This window comes from Trichechus manatus, unplaced genomic scaffold (assembly GCF_000243295.1).
Source record: "Trichechus manatus latirostris isolate Lorelei unplaced genomic scaffold, TriManLat1.0 scaffold00085, whole genome shotgun sequence".
NCBI classification, from domain to species: domain Eukaryota; kingdom Metazoa; phylum Chordata; class Mammalia; order Sirenia; family Trichechidae; genus Trichechus; species Trichechus manatus.
In genome coordinates this window covers 486,870-507,366 of record NW_004444021.1, presented here as the reverse complement: position 1 = coordinate 507,366, position 20,497 = coordinate 486,870, and positions in this window count along the sequence as shown.

Below are 20,497 nucleotides of genomic sequence, written 5' to 3'. Positions count from 1 at the left end.
CTCCACCAGACTGAGTCCAGTACAGCTAGATGGTGCCCGGCTACCACCACTGACTGCTCTGACCAGGATCACAACCGAGGGTTCTGGACAGAGCTGGAGAAGGATGTACAGCATAATTCTAACTCACAGAAAAAAGACCAGATTTACTGGTCTAAAGGAGACTGGAGAAACCTCGAGAGTATGGCCCCCAGATAACCTTTAACTCAGTGGTGAAGTTACCTCCAAGGTTCACTGTTCAGCCTGGGAGTGGACAGCCCCATAAAACCAAATGAGACTAACGAGGTACTGGAGTCCAGTGACACGGGCCAGAAGGCAGAAAGGGACCAAGAAGCTGGTGATAGGGAACCCAAGGTTGAGTAAGGATATTGTTGATGTGTTGTGAGATTGTTAATCATTGTCATAGGGCAACATTTGTAGTAACTCTTAAATGAAAAACTATTTTGTTCTGTAAGCCTTCATCTTAAGTGAGAATAACAGCACAATTGGAAGAGCGTAGTCAGTGTCACTGAACCGTGTATGTAGAAATTTTTGAAACTGTGTATCTTTGGCTATGTGTATTTTCACCAAAACAAAAAAAAAAACATATGGTTGAGAATTTAGAGGGTTAATATGTTGTGGGGTTGTTAACCAAAGTCATAAAACAACATGTGTACTACAGTTTCATGAGAAACTATTTGTTCTGTAAGCCTTCACCTGAATGAAGTACAGTAAAATAAAAAAATATAAAAAAAGATAAAATAAAATAAAAAAAAAATAATAAAAAAATTAAAAATGCCATAAATATCCAACAACAAGAAAAAATACAATAGTATAATGCAATTGTTAAAGAGAATAACGTAGGCTTACACGTGCTGAAAGGAGCCCTGGTAGCACAAATGGTTAAGTGCTAGGCTGCTAACGGAAAGGCTGGCCATTGGAACTCACCAGTTGCTCCGTGGGAGAAAAGACCTGGAGATCTGCTCTGGTAAAGTTTTACGGCCTAGGAAACCGTATGCGGCAGTTCTATTCTGTCGTATAGGGTTGCTATGAGTCGGAATTGACTCAGTGGCACACAACAACAACAACATAGGTGCTGATAAGTTGTTCTGTTGAGGAGTAGCGGAAGAGATAGCAGTACTCTATCATTTGTGTAAAAACAGAATATAATGGCATTGAATATTTTGCATGAATACTAAAAGAACTGAACATGATGGAAGAATTATTTACCTTCTTACCCTAACTTTTTATTTTAAAAATTTAAAATTTATAGAAAAGTTAAAATAATTGCACAATGTACACTGTGTACCTTTTACAATATATTTTGTTGCGTGTCTTTATTATCTATCTATCCATCTACCTATCTATCATCTATCTTCTCTTTCTATATTTATTTCTATACAAATTGCAGGTGAGTTTTTCCTCTGCTTATTTGTATGTATTTCCCATTTCTTCTCTTTTGCTTTTGTCTTCTGTGTCTTGTTTTAACAGACTTAAGAGTCAAGTAAAGCTTTTCAGTCAATAAAAAATCATTTGACTTTGATCTCCATTCCTTATGCCCTTGCTCCACAGTGTCATTATTTCCTGTTCTGACTACAGCTGGTCAAACAATATGATGTGTCCTTAACACACCTTTTGGTTATCTTTGCCCCATTTCATTGAAATTATGAATATATCATGGAAATTATTACAGAAATGATCATTAGAATGATGATAATAGTAACAATATGAAAAATTCATGACCCTCTTAAAGAGTCTATGTCATTCATTGGTGAAGTAATCATTTTAACAAAAGAAAAGTTGATAAATTCAGAAATTACACAGTTTCAAGACGTTCTTGCTTGGGAAGAGGGGGAGCTGTGAGCCAAGAGAGTATCCAAGTTGAGGGACATTGAATAGTTCAGGTCTGTTAGCCACCTTTCCAGACCGCACTCCTTCATATCCAGACAAACTTTTAAAGCAATTCCAAAACTGGACTGCAAATCCCTAGATGGATACTTTCTTTCTAACAAATAATAGGCACAATACATGCATATTCCTAAAATTAAACCCGATACACATGATTTCAAGCCACTGAAGTTTTGATTTCCTCTCTTCCTTTTTTTCCTTCTTCCTTCCTTCCTTTCCTTCTTCCATTTATTAGATATTTATGGAATGCCCATCTAGCCAAAATCTGGGATGGGGTGGAGGCACAGAATTCAATTGCCTTGAGTTTTAACAGTTTAACTAGGACATATTTCAGGTTCACTTTTTTGGGTAGATTTTCCTGGGTATGTGAGCCTTTATTGATAGGATTCGGGTCTTCTATCGCTAGAAAGTCTTTTTGAATTATAATGTTAAAATTAGCTCTGTTTCATTGTTTTGCTTGTCTTTTTCAAGACCTTTACTTATTTTTCCCCTTTCTCTTTTTTTTAACCTCTTGGCCTATTGTCTTCTTTCTTTTGGGGGCTGTCATTATTTTCCTTATTGTGCTCTCAGTTGAATCTGTACTCTTTGGAACACCAGATAATTTAGTTTTCATTTTGAGGATGATTTTTGTCTTTTTTTTTTAAATTTCTTTCCTGAGTTCAGTTAACTCTCATGTCTCATCTTCTTATTTTTGTTTTGAGATTTAGAATTTCTGATTGATGGTGTTCTTTCATATTTTAGATGATCATTTAATGATCTAATTTAATATGTGTTTAAATTATGTTGCAATTTTCTGAATCCTGAGTTTGTTTTTGGGGTGGAGGGAATTTCATCAGCTGAAAAGTTTTAGTTATCATTTTATGTCTTTTTCTTACAGTAACTTTGTATGACTATTCCCTTTTTCTATTCTTTTTAATATTTTACATTTTCCTCAACCAGCAATATCAAGTGATTCAAAGGAGTGGGCGAGAGAGCTGTGTGACTGACAAGGGTTTTTAGTTCAAGAATGCCTTCTTCTGTTCGTAAAATAAAGAGTAATTTTTTAAATAAATAATCGGTGTCTGCCACCCCCGTTTTTTGAGGAAAGGATTGTATTCTAATTCTCTGATACTCTTTTATGCATGTAGGATTCTTCTTTTCCACTAATATCTTTCTTCAATTCCTTTTCTTTGAAGCCCCTAAGGAATTTTTCTCATTTATTTTCTAGTCATCTCCTTCCCCCCTGTTATGGATTTGATGTGTTCCCTCAAAATATATGTTAGAACCCTAACCCTTATACCTGTAGATATAATGCTATTTGGTAATAGGCTTTTCTTTGTTATGTTAATGAGAACACATCAGTGTAGGGGTGTCCTAAACCTAATCACTTCTGAGTTAGAAAACAAGCAGATTAGACACAGGAAAAAGCACAAAGTGGGGAAGTTAGATGCCATGTAAAGATTACCAAGGAACTGAGGAACACCAGGGCTACAGGAGCTGAGACAAAGATCTTTTTCCAGAGCCAACAGAAAGAGAGCCCTCCTCTATAGCCAGTGCCCTGAATTCGAACTTCTAGCATCCTAAACGTGAGAAAATAAATTTCTGTTCTTTAAAGCCACCCATTTAAGATATTTGTGTTAAGGTACCACTAGATAACTGAGACATCCTCCAAAAGTGGTGCCTACCCAGGACTGCCATCTCTGATCCTAGGCAATTCCAAACAATTTCCTTTACGTTTTCCAATAGCCTATGCTCTCATTTACTAGTTTTCAGATATGTGACCAGTATTTGCCTTTTCAGGGAGGACTCTCTATTTGAGGGACTGAGGTTTTCTGCATTCTACCACTGATAAAACTTCGCTGCACTACTCTGGGATGGACCTTGCTTATTTCAGCTGTTTATTTCCCCATATTCATGTAAAAAGAAGTGTGTGGTATTATCTGTCTTCTATGTATTTTGTAAGTATAGAGTATGGCTGCTTAGTTTGCTCTCCATAAGAATCTGAATTGATTTTGGGAGATGTGTGGAGAGATGTGGATTTAGGTAGTCATAATACTTCCTATATGAAGAAGAACATGGCACCAAGAGTAGAAGAAGACTCATTAACAACCTGTAATATGCAGATGACACAACCTATCTGCTGAAAGTTAAGAGGACCTGAAGCACTTACTGATGAAGTTCAAAGACTACAGCCTTCAGTATGGATTACACCTTAACATAAGAAAACAAAAAATTCTCACAACTGGACCAATAAGCAACATCATGATAAACCGAGAAAAGATTGATGTTGTCAAGGATTTCATTTTACTTGGATCCACAATCATTGCCCAAGGAAGCAGCAGTCAAGAAATTAAATGATGCATTTCATTGGGCAAATGCACTGCAAAAGATTTCTTTAAAGTGTTGAAAAGCAAAAATGTCGTTTTAATGACTAAGGTGCACCTGACCCAAGCCATGGTCTTTTCAATAGCCTCATGTGCATGTGAAAGCTGGACAGTGAATAAGGAAGACCAAAGAAGAATTTATGCCTTTGAATTATGGTGTTGGCAAAGAATACTGAATATACCATGGACTTCCAGAAGAATGAACAAATCCATCTTGGAAGAAGTACAGCCAGAATGCTCCTTAGAAGAGAGAATGGTAAAATTTTGTCTCATGTATTTGGGCATGTTATCAGGAGGGACCAGTCCCTGGAGAAGGACATCATGCTTGGTAAAGTAGAGGGTCAGCAAAAAAGAGGAAGACCCTCAATGAGATGAACTGGCACAGAGGCTGCAACAACAGGTTCCAATATAGCAATGATTCTAAGAATGTCGTAGGACCAGGTAGTGTTTAGTTCTGTTGTGCGTAGGGTCACTATGAGTAGGAACCAACTCGAAGGCACCTAACAACAACAACAATACTTCCTACAGGAATCCACAAGTTTCAATTACTGAATTCTCAGCAATGGAATTTTCAAATCCTCTAGTGCTAACACTAAATTCTACCTGTACCCGAGTTTGCAGTCTTGAAGAAAGAAGGAAGAAAGAAAAATCTTAAACACTTTAGTCTACCAAAATACTATCTAGGTAAGTATGGAACTAAGAAGAGTAATGGGATCGCATCAGATAATTAATTATGTGCCCTGCAGTAATAAAGGAGTTTTCAGCACTCAACGACTAGTTGTTTGGTTTTATTTGTCCAGTCGACCATGTCAGCTTCCATTCTTTGCTACCCAGTCACATCATCCACCTGACAGACCCTTTTGGGATGCCATTCTGCTGTGAAATTCTTAGCTCTAACTACTATTTCATCTCTCCATGTCACCTCAGTAAAAATATCAGTCTGCTGATAGATGAAAATATATGATCAGAGGATAAGAGTTGTTAAGAAATTTGTTAGAAAGTGTTCAATGATGACAAGGAAGAAAGACTCTTTCTCCAAGATGAGGATCATAATTTCTGAAAACTTGGTATCAAAAAGTAAGAATGTTGAGTCTTGAATCTGGCATGATCTTCAGTTAGAAGAAAGCAACTCTTAAGAAAAGACACTGGACAACTGAGAAAATACAAGAATTGGTCACATTAGAGCTTTTTACACCTATCCACTTTGGTTGTTGCAAGGGCAAGAAGCAAAAGACAAAGCAGTGCAGGCCAGAAGGATTTACTTTGCAAAGCAACCTAAGTCAAAGAATGGCTTTTGTGCTATTAATTTGCCTCTGAATCAGGACTGAATTTAGAAATTTAGGAGTGAAATCCTAAATTTAAGCACACATTTAGTTTCTGTACCATCATTGTTGGTACTTATAAATTGCCTTATGTTTCTATTTAATTTTTCATGTGTATGGTTCCTTGCGATTTCATTTTACTTGGATCCACAATCAACACTCATGGAAGCAGCAGTCAAGAAATCAAAAGACGTATTGCATTGGGCAAATCTGCTGCAAAAGACCTCTTTAAAGTGTTGACAAGCAAAGATGTCACTTTGAAGACTAAGGTGTGCCTGACCCAAGCCATGGAAGACCGAAGAAGAATTGATGTCTTTGAATTGTGGTGTTGGCAAAAAATACTGAATATACCACGGACTGCCAAAAGAATGAACAAATCTATCTTGGAACAAGTACAACCAGAATGCTCCTTAGAGGCAAAGATGGCAAAACTATGTCTCATACTCTGGACATGTTATTAGGAGGGATCAGTCCCTGGAGAAGGACATCATGCTTGGTAGGGTCGAGCATCGAAGAAGGAGAGGAAGATCCTCAGTGAGATGGACTGCCACGGTGGCTGCAACAGTGGGCTTAAGCATAGCAAGCATTGTGAGGATGGCGGAGGACCGGGCAGTGTTTCGTTCTGTTGTACATGGGATCGTTATGAGTCGGAATCGACTGGATAGCACCTAACAACAACAACATCATGGTTCCTTGCACATAATAGAGTTTGGTAGATATCTATTCAAATAAAAAGATGTTCTTGTGTGTATCATGAGTTCTCTTGTCCTGGGAGACAAGATCTTACTCTAAAATATCTGATTCTTATGCTTGATAATGACACTAAGGGTCAACTAATAGTTTTCATCCTCAGTTAATAAATGAATAATCTTTCGTCAATAAATGATGTCAATAATTGAAATGGTGAAAATTTATTTCTGCCACTCAAACGTTAAACTCAGTACAAAAGACACATCAAAAACAAAATGGAAACATTAAACATATTAAGTACAGTCTTTATAATCACTAAGTTTTAATTAGTTGTTTGCATACACCAGCAATAATTCCATGAAAAATGACAGAAATGATTTTAATATTAATAGAACATAATGTTCCTGTGTTTACAATTACATTTTTTACTTGACAAAGGTCAAAAGACATTTTGAAAATGTGGTAAACTTACATTAATACGAGCAGAGTATACTAAATAAATTCTGTTATGTTGGAACATTAAAAGTTTCATACCCTGTGGTATGTTTTAGTTTCACTAAAATCAATATGTGAAATTAGAGCATGAAATATAGTATTAATTTTTATTTTGATTCAAAAATGTGTCTAAAATTTAATATCCAGATAATGCTGAGGCTATCTATGACCTCAATTTCAATAGACAGCTTGTAGAATGAGAATTCAGTTGTGCCATACAGATTTCATTCAGTCAAGGGAATAATGAAAAAAATGTTCTTCAGAAAAATCTCAAACTGCTTATTGACCAGTGGAATGGAAACTACTAGAGCAAATAGCATTTTGGACCTGGGTGCCTTATGACAGTCCATTTACAAGAAGCAGGTCCAGGATTTTAAGAGAAAGGAAAGAGATGCAATTATATCAGGTTGTTAGTTTTATTCAAAATAATGTTTGTTGAACAGCAAAAGTGCTAAAAAATTTTAACAAAGTCAAATTTGATGGGTCAAATTTCTAAGTCCACTAGTTCTAAATTAAAGCATTTATCATTAAGATCAAAATTTTGAATTTTTATGTTAGTTCTTCCCAGATTAGTACCATATTTATAACTCAAACCTACAAAAGAGCCCTAGTGGCACAGTGGTTAATCATTTGATTACTAACCAAAAAGTCAGTCGTTGGAACCCACCAGCTGCTCAAAGGGAGAAAGATGTGGCGGTCTGCTTCTGTAAAGATTACAGCCTTGGAAACCCCAGAGGGACAGTTATACTCTGCCCTGTTGGGTTGCTATGAGTCAAAATTGACTCGATGACAATGGATTTTTTTTTTTCAAACCTACGAAAGTAATAATTTACTTTTAAAGTTTACTATCTTTATAGTGTCTTGAAACAAAGTGAAAAATTAGCAGATGCTTATTTTTACTAGAGGGTCAATTACCTGCCTGGGAGAGCCTCTTTAGAATCAGGTTAACTTTGAAATTTTTGAATAATAACTCACAAGTGAAGAGTTATAGCTAAAATTACATAGGGCACATTGCAAGGGTGATATACGAAAACTGAAGAGTTTTATTACTAAAACCCTATGTGTCAAACAGGAAGACACTAGAGACAGCAAAGCCATACCTTTCTCTCTCATTTTCTCTATACATTTGGTGACAATGTCCTCTCTGCTTTTGCTTTGGAAAAACTCCTGCTTCTGATTACACTTGCCTAATCTCTTCTCCTCTCCCCTTTTCTTCCCTCTTTTTTCCTCTTTCTTATCTTCCATTTCCTTTTCTTCTATTCACTCCACTCTACTCCCACCTCTCCTCCACTCTACTCTGCTCCTGTGCTGTCTAGCCTTCCCTTCCCTCCTTTCTCTTCCACATCCTGTCACTGGGACTCCTTTCACAGGACTTCTACCCAAGGCTCATTCTTCACTCAAATGCACACATTCAGCAGAGTTATCTACCTCAAAGAACAGATGTGATAATGTCAATCAAAAATCTTCATTAAAAGCTATGAAAATATGAAAAAATGTTAAAATACGAAACTTGAAACAATTAAAGTTTACAGCTTTGGAAGCCCTATTAATGTGGCCCTAGCCTATCTTTCCAGTCTGATTTCCAGACAGATGTCTCTCACTTACTTTAGCCATCATGACTACTCTGTTTTCTGAATATGCCACAATGCCGCAAAATCTCTTGATGCTGTGCCTTTGTTCTTGTGGGTTTCTCTGCCTCTACAAACTCATCCAAGTAGAGGTCAAGCATAAAAGTTTCAGCTATGTTCACTGTCAGTGTCAGGAAATAAGTATAGCAATCAGATATGGAATAACTCATCTTTGATCAATGAGCAAAACATTTGAAATGGGAAACTAATCTCCAGGTCTGCCACAAAAGAATACATCAATCCATTCAATGTGCCTACTATGTGCCCAATCATTGCACATTGGGAAGATAAATGTAATGGACTTGATCCTTTCCCTAATCAAGGTACTATTTTAGCAGAAAAAGAAAGAATTAAACAAAATTTACATAGACTTTCTAGGAAAATTACAAAGTAGAGGCAATTAGCCTCTGCTATATTGATCAGGGTTGCTATAAGTTGGAATTGACTCAGTGGCAGTGGGTTTGGTTTTTTGATTTTTATATTGATCAGGGAATCTCTTTTTCAAAAAGTTACTTTTGAAAGGCTGTTACCTTTATAATTATAATAAAATTACTTCTATAAAACAATTTATGCTAATTAAAGGCAAACCAAAACTATGGTACCTCATTACAACCAACACACCTCACTAGTCCGCTGCAATCTGAAAGCACTCTATTCCTTACAACTCAATATACTATGGAGCCCTAGTGATGCACTGGTTAAGAGTCCAGCTGATTACCAATAAGGCTGTCAGCATTTCGAATCCACCAGCCACTCCTTGGAAACCCTATGGGGCAGCTTTACTTTGTAATACTAAAATATTTCCATTTATAAAATATAAATATATATATAAATATATATTTTCAGATAATAAAATGTTATTTTTACTATAAATATTAAATAAAATGATGAAAAAATAAATTTTCATATAAATCAAACCAAAATCAAACCTGTTGCCATTGAGTTGATTCTGACTCATAGCGACCATAGAGAACAGAGTAGAACTGCCCCATAGGGTTTCCAAGGAGTGGTTGGTAGATTTAAACTGCTGATCTTTTGGTTAGCAGCCAAGCTCTTAACCACTGAGCCACCAACTCTCCACTGATTGCTTAGAGTGAATATTTCCAAATGCAGGAGGCTGTGAAGTCTCCAGGGGAAGTGAATGTTGGGAACCTTGTCCACATCAAGGTTAAAGTACAGCTGGCCAAGGCTAGGAAAGTGGAGATGCTGAAAGATGGAATGGCTAATGTCCCCATTTATAAATGAGAAGTCAGAAGATAAAGCCTATGGTCCATGAAATAAAAAGTGGAGTTTCAAGTATTGTTTAAAATTTAAGTGAAGAACTATGTTTAAGTGAGACAAGTTCCTGGGGGAAAAAAAGGAGGGAGGTAGGGGGCTCCAGGGGGTGGTAGGTAATCTAAATATCTGCTGTACTCATGAGAAACTCAGTAAACAATGTCTGTGGTAGACAAAGAAAAAATACTGCCATAATGATAGACATATAATTGCCAAAAGTTGTAAACATGGAAACAGTTAAAAGTTATTGCTTCTAAGGAGCCAGGCTAGTGGAGAGATGAGGAAGCACACATTATTTCGAATCAGTACTAATTAAAGCTTAATCATGGGCAGGTATTCCACTGATAGAAAATTTTGCTAAGCCCACCAGCCTAGGTAAAGTGTCCCTTTTCATGCTTCTCTGCATCACAGCACTTATCTTACAGTGTTCGGCATACATATTTCTCCCACTGTACAGGCAACCACTGAGGGTAGGGGTTGTCTTACTCATTCTGAAAATCTTACAATGTAGCACATAGAAACTAAGCCATACATTTGGGGGAAAAATGGATTATATAATTACTACAAGTCTAGAACCATCAGAATTTAAGTAGAAGAAAAATTTTGAATCCAAGAGTATAATAAAATTTAATAATATGCAGATTGCAATTCTGCTTTTTTTCTAATGTATGAAGTGTCATGAGAAACAGATTCCATAATGGCATTCAACACTGCATAACTTATTAATTAAAACAAGGTGTCAAAGTGCTTGCATATTTAAATATCCTTCATTTCCTACTATCTCCTCCATCTCAGAAAACAAAACAAAACAATTTAATTGATTGGCATCTAAACAACTATCCACTGTTTTGGCCATTTGCTAAAGATGAAGATGAAATAACGCATTCTATTACTAAACTCGGAACTATGGTGGCGCAGTGGTTAAGCATTTGGCTGCTAGCCAAAAGACCAGAAGTTCGCATCCACCAGTCACTCCTTGGAAACCTTATGGGGCAGTCCTACAGGGTCACTATGAGCCAGAATTGATTGGACCGCAACGGTTTATTACTAAACTCAGATACTAAATAAAGAGAAATAGGGAAAATTCTATAATTAAATCATTTCCTGTTGCCTCATTTTTTTCCTAATATGATGGTTGAAAAGTATAAATGCAGGTGAGGGAAACTAGATAAAAAATATATCTTAATTGAATTTATTTATATCTCAATTCTAAAGATAGTTAACAACTAAATCTTATAAGAATGAAATGATCCTGAAAATTGATAAATACATAATATGCTTTTTATGATACTTCTCATAATGAATTTTATAATCAGACTGAGGGTTGAGAAATAATTTCAATTCAAATTTGTATTAAGAATAAAACTGTAATGTGATGTTACTGAAATGGAGAAAAGTTTATAACACATTTTTTGATATTAATACTTATATTTAAGAGGGGAGCAATGAACTCTTGTAGGAACCAGTATTCAGTAAGAGAAAATCTTTGCAATTTTCTCTGGGATGATCAAAGTTTTGTTAGCTAGCACACAAAAAGAATGAATCATAAAAGAAAAAAAGTGATAAACTGGACTTCATCAAAATTAAAAAATTGCTTTTCTTAATACACAGTTAGGAAAATGAAATGGAAAGCCACAGACTTGGATAAAATATTGAACGAAACATACATCAGACAAGATACAAAGAATGCTTACAACTCAACAATAATGAGAGAAACAATCTAATGTCATAAATAGACAAAAATTTTAATAGCCACTTCAAAAGAAAAAATACACAATGGCCTAAACAAACGATGTACAGCATCATTAGTCTTCAAGGATGCAAATTAAAATCAGATTAAGATACCATAACACACCCATTAGAAAGGCTAAAATTAAAGCAAACAAAATTAAAACAGAAACAGGATGAATGTGGAGCAACCGAACTCTCAATAGTTGGTGGGAACGTAAAATGGCACAACCACTTTGGAAAAGAGCTGGGAAGTTTCTTAAAAACATACACACATATGTACCAGACATGCTAGCCATTAATTATACTACTAGATATTTCAAAACCTTGACAGCTTCAATCTAGATTGAAGTTGCCAAGGATTTCATTTTACTTGGATCCACAATCAACACCCATGGAAGCAGCAGTCAAGAAATGAAAAGATGCATTGCATTGGGTAAATCTTCTGCAAAAGACCTCTTTAAAGTGTTGAAAAGCAAAGATGTCACCTTGAAGACTAAGGTGCACCTGACCCAAGCCTTGGTATTTGCAATTGCATCATATGCACGCGAAAGTTGGGACAATGAATAAGGATTGAAGCCTTTGCTTGTGGTGTTGGCGAAGAATATTGAATATACCACCGACTGCCAAAAGAATGTACAAATCTGTCTTTAAAGAAGTACAACCAGAATGCTCCTTAGAAGCAAGGATGGTGAGACTACGTCTTACATACTTTGGACATGTTGTTAGGAGGGATCAGTCTCTGGAGAAGGATATCGTGCTTGGTAAAGAATAGGGTCAGCGAAAAAGAGGAAGACCCTCAATAAGATGGATTGACACAGTGGCTGCAACAATTGGATCAAGCATAACAACAACTGTGAGGATGGCACAGGCCGGGCAGTGTTTCATTCTGTTGTACGCAGGGTGACTATGAGTTGCAACCGACTCGATCGGGCCTAACAACAACAAGGTATTTACCTGCGAGAAACAAAAACAAATGGCCATACAAAGACTTTTTCACATATGTTCATAAAAACTTTACTTTAAACAGGCAAAAACTAAATAATCCAAACGTCTAACAACACATGAATGAGCAAGAAAAGAAAAAAAATAGTATATCCATTCAATGGAATACTAGCTAGCAATGAAAAGGAAGTAAATATTAATTTATGCTATAATATGGATGCATCTCAAAACCTTTATGCTGGTTGAAAGGATCCAGGCCAAAAAATAAAACAAAAAGTACATTATATAATCTCATTTGTATATAATCATAGAGAAGAAATTAATTTATAGTGACAGAAAACAGATTTCTGGTTGCCTTGATATGGGGGTGCAGGAGAGAGAGATTATAAAGGGGTTCAAGGTAACTTTTGTGAGAAATTGAAATGTTTGTTATTCTAATTGTGACAATGTTTTCCCTGGTGTGTATACATATATCAAAACTGATCAAAATGTACCTTCACATATGTGTAGTTGACTGAACTTCAACCTCAATAAAGTTGAAAGAAGATAAATCAGTAAATAAAAGGAATAAAATAGTATCCATTTCAGGGTAGAGGTTTTAGTATAAAAGACATTCCTAGGAGAAGCTGCCTAAAGCTGATTTATTTGAGTCTATTTTGCCTATATCTATTAACCACATCTACTAAAATTTAACACCTGTTCATTAATCCTATTCCTGTACGACATTTTTTGTAAACGATTAGGGAGACATCTTTTGCCATTTAAAGAAAATTTGAATCAATTTATCTAAGAATACCTACATTTAAATTATAGCTTTTCTAGTAAAAGTTTATCAAACTTTTAGGAATGATGCAAACTTTTCTATCCCTGTGAATTATTTTTAAATTTATCCACTTTTAAAATAATTTCCTCAGAATCAATTTGTCAATACATATTTACATGAATTAAAATATTGAGAATGGGTTCTAGAAAGGGAGACTTGGTAAAAAAAATTTGTAAGGGCTTTGAATACAAATAGTTGTTTGACTTAACATGGAATTAATGTTTAATGTTGAAGGTTTGAAACAGGGCAGCAATGTGATGTACGCTATGCTTGAAAATTAACCTGACGGTGGTGTGTAGAGTAGATTGGTGTTGAGAGAGAACAAAAATCTGTTAGAAAGATATTAAATAAACTGACTGGCAAATTGCAGGAGTGTGAACTAATTAGAAGTAGCAGCAATAATATTTAGAAAAAAAACTGAATGGGAATAATAACAAATTTTGAAACTTTGCCACTGATTGGTCGTGGGGAGTAATGAGAAGTGAGAAATCAAAGAGGACTCCATTCTGAATTTTTTTTTTTTCAGGGTCTGGGAGTGGAGAGTCTCCATTATAGAAGTCAAGAGAGATTCAGGAATCTTACTGGTTTGGATGGAATGTGGGATATTCAGTCTTGCGTATCCTAATGTTCACATTTGGGCATGATATCCATTTAGAGAGTCCATCTGGCCATAGGGAAATCCAAAGCTTTCAGGAGAGAGTGTAAGTAACATTTATCATTTTACTGCTGTCCAGGATTGGAACTCACTATCTATATTTGGGGAGTTGGACAATGTTTTTGTTTTACATAAAAGGACAGATGCTTGTTGTCCCAGACATCTTGAGCCTAGACTTGAGACACATGTCTTAAACTTGAGCAATTAGATGCACCTACAATGGGCATGAGTCTGAAGTGGCTGAAACAAAGATGCTATGAGACTTAAGGTTTTGTACCCCCAGGAGCAACATGTAGTATCAGTGCTCGGTGATGGCAGAGGCAGGGTGTACCCAGGAGAGGCAGGACCAGTGGCATCATGGAATCCTGACAGGTCCTGTGGGCAGAGCTGGCGGTGTCCTGCCTGGCTCTCGTTGGTTCTACCTGACTTATTAAACAGTTTTATTAGGATAAAACTATTCATAAGGTTTTCACTGGTCAATTTTTCAGAAGTAGATCGCCAGGCCCTTTTTCATAGTCTGCCTTAGTCTGGAAGCTCTGTTGAAACCTGTCCAACATGGGTGACCCTGCTGGTATTTGAAATACTGGTGGCATATCTTCCAGCATCGTATCAACATGCAAGCTACCACAATATGTCAAACTGACAGACTTGTGGGTAGATATGAGTCGGAACTGATTCGATGGCACCTAACAACAACAACATTAGGATATAAGTTCCATAATACAAAATACACCCATTTAAAGTGTACAATTTACTGGTTTGAATTATAATCATGGAGTTGTGCAACCATCAACACAATTTAATTTTAGACCATTTTCATAACTCCAAAAGAAACTATGTACCCTTTAGCAGTCAATCCCTGCCCCATCACCCACACTAAGCAATCAGTAATATACTTTGCATCTCTATAGATTTGCCTATTCTGGATATTTCACATAAATGCTGTTGTCATTAGGTGCCATCGAGTCAGTTCCAACTCATAGAGACCATATGTACAGCAGAACAAAACACTGCCTGGTCCTGCACCATCCCCAGAATCATTGTTACATTTGAGCCCATTGCTGCAGTCATTGTGTCAATCTATCTCACTGAGGGTCTTCCTCTTTTTAGCTGACCCTCTACTTTGCCAAGCATAATCCTCCGGGGACTGATCCCTCCTGATAACATGTCCAAAGTATGTGAGCTGAAGTCTCGCCATCCTCCTTTCTAAGGAGCATTCAGGCTGTACTTCTTCCAAGACAGATTTGTTTGTTCTTCTGGCAGTCCACGGTATATTCAATATTCTCCACCAACACCATAATTGAAAGGCATCAATTCTTCTTTGGTCTTCCTTATTCATTGTCTAGCTTTCACATGCATATAAGGCGACTGAAAATACCATGGCTTGGGTCAGGTGCACCATAGTTCTCAAAATGACATCTTTGCTTTTTAACACTTTAAAGAGATATTTTGCAGCAGATTTGCCCAGTGCAATACATCTTTTGATTTCATGACTGCTGCTTCCATGGGTGTTGATTGTGGATCCAAGTAAAATGAAATGCTTGGGAACTTCAATATTTTCTCTGTTTATCATGATGTTGCTTATTGGTCCAGTCATGAGAATTTTTGTTTTCTTTATGTTAGGGCATAATCCATACTGAAGGCTGTAGTCTTTGATCTTCATCAATAAGTGCTTCAAGTCCTCTTAGCTTTCAGCAAGCAAGGTTGTGTCATCTGCATATCACAGGTTATTAATGAGTCTTCCTCCAATCCTCATACAGTCTCGAATTATTTGCTCAGCATACAGATTGTATAAATATGGTGAAAGGATATAACCCTGACGCACACCTTTTCTGATTTTAAACCACACATTGTCCCCTTGTTCTGTTTGAACGACCGCCTGTTGGTCTATGTATAGGTTCCACATAAGCACAATTAAGTGTTCTGGAATTCCTATTCTTTGCAAAGTAATCCATAATTTATTATGATCCACACAGTCGAATGCCTTTGCATAGTCAATAAAACACAGGTAAACATCTTTCTGATATTCTCTGCTTTCAGTCATGATCCATCTGACATTAGCAGTGATATCCCTTGTCCCATGTCCTTTCCTGAGTCCAGCTTGAATTTCTGGCAATTCTCTGTTTATGTACTGCTACAACCATTTTGTAACTATCTTCAGCAAAATTTTACTTGAGTGTGATATTAATGATATTGTTTGGTAATTTCCACATTCTGTTGGATCACCTTTCTTGGGAATGGGGACAAATATGGATCTTTTCCAGTCAGTTGGCCAGTTTCTGTCTTCCAAATTTCTTAGTATAAACAAACGAGTGCATGTAGTCTTTTGTGACTGATTTCTTTCTCTTAACATAATGTTTTCAAGGTTCATCCATATTGTAGTGTATTACCACTACATTACTTTTTATTGGTGAATAATTGTATGAATATACCACATTGTGTTTATCCATTCATCAGTTGATAGACATTTGGGCTATTGGCACTTTTTGGCTATTATGAATAATGCTGCTATAAACATTTGTGTATAAATTTTGGTGTGGATATATGTTTTCATTTCTTTTGTTTATATATCTAGAATTGGGATTGATTGGTCATATGGTAACTCTATGCTTAACATTATGAGCAACTGCCAAGCCGTTTTTCAAAGTAGGTGCACCATTACACATACTTGCCAGCAATGTATGGGGTCCCCATTTCTGCATATCTTCACCAACACTTGTTATTGTATGTCTTTTTTTAATTACAACCATACTAGTGGGTATAAATAAGTATTTCTTTGTGATTTTCCTTTGCATTTCTTAAGATTAATGATGTTGACAGTCTGCTATGTGCTTACTGTCCATTGTATATATTCTTTGGATAAATGCCTATTCAAACTCTTTGCCCATTTTAAAATTGCTTTATTTGTATTTTTAATATTGAGTTTTATGAGCTCTTTTGTGGTTGATTTTGGAACCATGTTCAAAGTCTTCCCATCTATTTTTGTATGATCCAATATCCTTTCATTAAATTGCTTTTTCTGATGAAAATGAGCAGAATTGTTATCTGCTCTTTGAAATCAAGAGCCAGAGACCAAGTCTAGAGATGCATATTTAGAATCTGTCTGAACAGAATGGATATTTAATAAAAGTGTATGAAATAAATGAGGGAAAGCATACAACATTTAAAGGATTATAGCTGAATGGAAATTATGGGAATAAAAAATGACAATAGAATACTTTTTTAATTCATTTTGACGGTGAAGGAAAAGATAGAAACAGGTTAGTAGCTTGAAGCATCAGCAAGTTTGTTTACTTAGGTGAAAAATCTAAAGAGAAGTGGATACTGAACATGAATGTGTAGGAGTAGATAATTAATGAAGCGAATTACTTAAGGAGGCAGGAGAAGCAAAGTGATCAATTAGCTTTGGAAAGAGAGAGGAGTACTCTTACTTAGATAAAAGAGAAAATAATAATAACTTAGTAAAGAGATTCTCAGGCAGAGAGAGAGGACGTTCAGCAGGTGCCTTTGACATTCTCCAGAGATAAGAGTAATGTTATGCTAAGAACAAGGGTCAGGGGTGGGATGAGGATGTTAAGGGATGTAGAGGATCAGCTGAGGAGGTAAAAAGGTTGGAAGTCAAAGGGCATTAAGTTGTGAGGAATTTTCAAGCAGAAATGATGAACTAGCAGTGGTTTATTCAAGCATATTTCTATTCTTCCACCCAATTCTCTGAATTCCTTTCTCCTGTTTATCTTGTGTCTTACTAAAAATGCACCATAAGGGAATAAAAACTACAACAAATACTCAAACACACTGAATGTTTAAATATATATGGATTATTGCTGTGGATAATTCTTTTGAAGTTGTTTCTTTGTGTGCTTGCATCTGTCTTCTTGTTTCAGGGAATCCATTGCAAAACGTAAATACTATGACACAAATTGAAGTATATCCCATCTTTGAGTTGAAATGCAGCTTTCAAAAAATGTCCATTTAGTCTTTCTGAAGTTATAAGGGATTCTTTTATTCACCTGTCAAGAGTCCATTACTTAAATAGCAAGCCTAAAGTGATTTCCATAAGGAAGTTTTAGAGTTTTTCTATGCTTCTTACAAAATAGCTATCTCACTTACACCTTTTATCACTGATGAATTGCTGTAGTTTTGTACTAATAATTCTTCATATTATAACTTTAGTGAAACAAAAATCTCTCAATTACATATAGGTCAAGTTATTGACTTTTTCTTTTATATAATCTATTTGCCTTTTTTTTTTTTAACTTTGGCATTGTAAAATACACATAGAAAAGGCCTGAGGTGATACCATTGATAAGAGATTAAAACTGAGAAGGCCTGCACATAAATCACCATTGTTGTTATTGTTGTTGTTAGGTGGCGTGGAGTCAGTTCCGATTCATAGCTATCCTATGTACAACAGAAGTGAGCATAACCTGCTCCTACACCATCCTCACAATCCAATCATTGCTATGTTTGAGCCCATTGTTGCAGCCACTGTGTCAATCCATCTCACTGAGGGTCTTTAAATGACCGTAGTGATGCTTATACCACTGAATAACAGAATCAAAGACAACCCATTGTCATCCTCCTAAACAGCAAAAGACAGAATTCCTACCCTTGCATTTTCGGTAGACCCCATTTGTTCTTTTTGTATTTGCTTGTGCTTTTGCTATTCCCACAAATAAAAATGTTATGGAGAGACACAGGCCACATAAGTTTTTAAATATACAGATGAAAATATTTTTGAAAGTGCTAAAGTGCTACATTTCACATTTTTGTGAAGCAGGAGAGTTTACATCTTACTGAACTCTTAAGCTGAAGTTAGCACTCCAGGGAATACAATTCGGTTCCAAGTTATATTGTAAAATTAAAAAAAATAAAGAAAGAATGAAAAAGAAATGGGCAAAATTTCTTCAGTTCAATTTTGTTGTTTAGCATTTCAGAGGTTCCATCTAGTCTCTTGATTAAAGCCCTGGTTCCATCGGGTTTACAGATTTGTCTGAAGCCAGGAATCTGTCCAAATGCACAGCAAGCATTTATGTATCCAAAACTAATTCAAGAAGCCTAACTGAGAAATCTCCCTTCAATTCAGAACCAACCTAAATCTATTCAAATTTACACATAATCTGTATATACCCAGTCCTCACTTATCTACATGGTTAGGTTCCAAGGACCTGGTTTTTATTAAAAAAATCATTGTTTTTCGAAAATGGAGGATTTTTTCTGTTTTCAGATCATCCATTTGTCTGTTTTTGTTTTTTTTAATTTAGAAAAAACAATCATAGAAATAATGACAGCTAAGATTTATTAATGTGCTCATCACTGTGACGAGTCCAGTTATAGATTATTCCTCAGGGGAGAAGGAGGCTTGGAGGAGACAAAGCTGATAAAGCAGGGCTGTGTGACTAGAGGGCCCATGGCTTAGCCACTTCACCTTTTTCCTGTGCTAGGTCAGAGCTTCCCTCTCAGAGCTGCCTCCAGGGTTTAAATCTCACCCCTGCAAGCCCTGAATTCACAATCCAGGAGCTTGCTCTGCCCTGCTACCCTGCTGAGTCACCCAGACTGCCAAGTCAGGCTGGGAACCTGACCCCACTGAGGCAGAGGCTGGCAGGCCCAGTTCAGCTCATTTTCAGATGTCATTAAACTCACGTGCATTTCTTCCAAACACTCTCTCCGATGCCTTCTTCTTTCCTCCCTTTCCACCCCACAGCAATTTTGTGCTGCAGGGCCTCAGGCCAGGTAGGAGCTGGAAACCCAGAAAAGGTGCCTGCTTGGTGCTGCATGTGCCATCTGTCCGGAGGCTGTGGCTACGGAGGAGGCCGGCCCTACCCGGCAGCTAGACTCCCAATCCCATGAGTAGGAGGGAGAGGAGGGAGCCAGCAGTGAGCACAAGTTCTCCAGAGGATATCCGGAGACCCTTCCTGAGGGAGGGGACACTCGGAGTCATTGCTGCCATGCCCGCTGCCTCATTAACGTGCAAAATAGTCAGACGGCAGATTTTTTACTATTGTCATAAATGCGAAATGTTGGATAACAAGATATTCGATAAGTGAGGAGTAGGTGTATAACCAATCAAATTTTAGCTGACACTTAGAGATGGGGAACAAACTAAGGGCCAGGAGTTTGTGAACCTGGGGTTCTCATTGCAGCTCTCCAATTAACTTGTTATTTTATCTTCAGTAATTATTTTACCTTCCTTTGTCTAAATGCCATCTGTTATAAAATAAGATAGAAAGCTTAATGAAATTGGGTATTCTTTCCATCTGCAAAATTCCATTGATCTACTCTGAATATATTTTCAATACATACTTACATGGGGTTTTTATATTAAATATAGCATTTAATGTGAGTAATGTTTGTTCTGTGCGTATAGTGATTTGTATAATATTGATTACATGCATAAAGTGATTGTATGTAATGTGCATTCATATACATAAAGAATATTTCCTATATTTACAGTTACTCAATTAATTAATACCTCAGAATTTAACTATTTTACCAGAAGACATCAATGTTTAATAATTGCTATCTTGATATTCAAAAAAAGTTAAAATCATCACCACCATTTTTTATGTAAAACAACAGTTTTTGAGAGACTCCGGCAAGATGGCGGTCTAGGCAGAAGCACCACGCCGTCCCTCCACAACAAAGATCCGAAAAACTAAGCCAAACAGAGAATCAACAATCCTGAAACC